Genomic DNA, 3,434 nt, shown 5'->3' with positions numbered 1-3,434 from the left:
TAACTTTCCCAACTTTCTAAGTAAACAAAAACAATCCTGTTTAACTCTTCTTTTGTAATATCATTCTTGTCCTCTCCCCACCCATGGTTGGAAAGAAAATCCACACGTTTCTTTAGAGTGAGGCTTTTTAAAAAAATGGTCTAGATAGAAAATATTCTGATGCTGGCATATTTGTGACCTTGCTTTGAAAACATCCTGTGGTTTGTTTGGAAGCAGAAACAGCTATTGTTTCCTATGGTGTGTTCTTCGTTTCACCCAAGACTATGAAAAGATGTATCCATCTAATCGCTGAAAAAATAAACAGGGAGGGAGCAGAATGTCCCTATTCCATCTACTGAATGTGAAGCTCCTGTTTCTGAATAGCACCCCATTAACTTCAAAAAGGGACAGTCAACATGCAAGAATATGCAGGAATTGTGTTTTGTATTGGTGTGTGTACAGAGTAACAATTTTTTGTGCCTTATCTTCTGCAATTATAATAATTTGTTTGTATTAATGTATTGTCAAAGGCTTTCATGGCTGGAATCACTGGGTTGTTGTGGGTTTTTCAGGCTATATGACCATGTTCTAGAAGCATTCTCTCCTGACATTTTGCGTGCATTTATAGCAAGCATCCTCAGAGATTGTGAGGTCCTGTTTGGATTATTTCACTCATTTCTCTGCTTGGATTTCCTTAGCTTTCTCTGGAAATGTGAATAGAGGGAGATGGTATTTCTAGACACAGAGAACAGAATCAAACAATCATCCTTCAGCACTAAATTATTTCCAGCACATCAGTTTCACATAATTAACTCATACAATTTACTTCATTCATTACCTTTATATTCTGCCTTTCCTACCATAGGTTCAAGGCAGCAAATGTGGCTCTCCTTCCCCCTTCTCCTTCACAAAACCCCCAAGAAGAAAGTCAGGCTGAGAAAAAGACAGCATTTTGCTAGTTTTGGCCCAGCTCTCTGGTTTGTAAATGTCATTTCCCTTTTTGATTCTGTCCTCTGTAGTATTAGTTACCCCTCCTAATTGGATGTTATCTACCAATTTGATACACCTGCCTTCTATTCCATCATCCAAGTCATTGATAAAGATGTTGAATAGCCCTGACCCCAGGACAGAACACTGTGGCATCCCACTAGTCACTTCTCTCTAGGATCAAGAAGAGCCATTGGTAAGCGCCCCTTGGGTTCAGTCAATCAATTATCAATTCACTTAACAAGCAGCATTGCCTACACACACACACCAATTAGCAAAACCCAGCACTTTTTAAACTTATACACTCAATTATCAAGAATGATAATGCTATCTTCAAGGGGTGCTCACCAGATGTACATGAGAGAATGGTGGGACAGAGAAGGATGACTAATGAACCACTTTTATTCATGGCTCCAGGACCATTAGTGTACCAAAAAGACCATATCCCCCCCCCCCCCAAAGATTCAATTGAGATTAAGCATCCCTTATTTCAAATTCCAAAAACTCCAAAATCATACATTGTCCACATGGGTAGCTGAGATATTGATGCCTTTGCTTTCTTATGATTCAGTGTACACAAACTTGCTTCCATGAAGCAAGTGTATAAAATTACTGCTAAGGCTATGTATGTAAGGTGCATACGAAACATAAACAAATGCCGTGTTTACACTTGGGGCCCATCTCCAAGATATCTCATGTATATGCAAATACACAATCTGGAGAGAGAAAAAACCCTAAAACCAAAAAACTTATTCTCTCAAGCATTTTGGATAAGAGATACTCAGCCTGCATATGTTCAAAAATCACTTGGATTCTGCTGCAATAGAGAAGCAGAGATGTACACTGCCCAAATCTTAATGTGCTGGTACAGCTGTACCAGGAGCTCCAACTTCCTTTTCTTTCTTTGAGTGTTTGCATGTATTCCAGAGTTCCATGCATTTTGCAATAAGGTGGCTTCCCTTGGTTTACAGCCACCTGCCTATCATCATTGGGTTTTTTATTTCCGCCCCTTTCCCCAGGAACAGGAAGGAAAGGGAGCCATTTTAGCTCAGTCTTACAGTTGAAAGCTTAGCTACAGGACGTGAATCAGCTTCACCTGTAGAGAAGCTTCATTTCTTATGAAATTCCAGGGGAAAACAGTTCCAAAGGACTCCAGCAGGAGAATCTACAAAGCCTTGACTGGTAGGTCTACTCAGGACCCAAGAAGCAGTTTGGAGCCGGGAGTAGAGCCCACACCAGCAAAGTTTAGAAAGTAGATTGCCTAAGGAGGGGTTAAAAAGGGTTTTCCTTGTTAAAGAAAGAAATAGTTCTCCAAGCAAGGTGCCTGTCCTTTGTAGACAAGTTAAGAAGCATTGGTTTGACCTGTTGAAGATCTGAGAAGTATTTGTTTGTTTTGTTGAAAAACCTAAGCAATAATAAAGGACCTTGTTAAACTTTTCAAGCTTTTAAAGGCTTTTGTATAGGAAAATCCTTACAGCCTCTCAGCTGAGGCACCCCAGCTTCCCACTGGGCACAAAGAGTACGTCCTGTTCAAAAGCCAATTGCTATAGGGCCAGCGCGTTACAGCACACTTAACTCTTATTCTTGGAAATTCTTCTCTCCCCCCACAGACCTTCTAAAAACAAAAAGCTAATTGCTCCCAGATGTTGCTCTCTTAAGATATGAAATGCCACTGATAAAGAAAACAATTGTGAAGGCCAATAGTGAAGCGTGTTAAGGTCAGACCAAACCTTTTCCCTCCCTTTACCATTGTTCTGCTGTTTCCCTCCCTTTACCATTGTTCCCCTAATTTTTACACCAGCAATTCATTGCCTATCTCTTTCTATATCTGTTTTATTTGGGTTTTTGTTTTTGCTGAGTTCATTTTTCTGGCAGTGATTTACCCAGCAAACAGATCAAAAAGCAAATAGCATGTTTGCTCTCTTGAGTTAGAGATATCTTGGAAATCTGAACAGTTCATGTAACATGCAATCCAAAGTTCATAATGGATTCCCTTTGCTTTGGAATTCATGAGCGGTGAGATGGGCAAAATCCATGTGCCTGTTTGCCTTTCCATGTGGACTGTAGACAAGATGCAGAATTACAAAATGTTACCTTTCCATCCTACAGCTACGAGGTCAGAGTCTGCTTGGTGATTTCTACTGGTATAAGATGCCATCAGCATGCACCAGGCCCAGGACAAGAGGTATAAATGCGCCTCCCTCCCAACATTTTGTAACAGTCATTATAGCCACTCTCTGTAAAGGAGCTACTGAGATACCAAATTTCATTTTGTAATACTACAGACACTTGATATCTACTGGGGTTTTTTCCAGGTCTTTCCATGGGTGCCAAATGCATGGATGCTCAAATCCTATTACTTACAATGGCACAGTAAAATAGTACATCTTATATAAAATGGCAAAGATCAAGGTTTGCTTTGGGGCATTTACAAAAAATTATTTCCAAGCTATGAATGGTTGAATCCA

The sequence above is a fragment of the Anolis sagrei genome, chromosome 5 (genome assembly GCF_037176765.1).
Source record: "Anolis sagrei isolate rAnoSag1 chromosome 5, rAnoSag1.mat, whole genome shotgun sequence".
NCBI classification, from domain to species: domain Eukaryota; kingdom Metazoa; phylum Chordata; class Lepidosauria; order Squamata; family Dactyloidae; genus Anolis; species Anolis sagrei.
The sequence above is the reverse complement of the archived record's forward strand: the minus strand, read 5'-3'. Positions refer to the sequence as shown.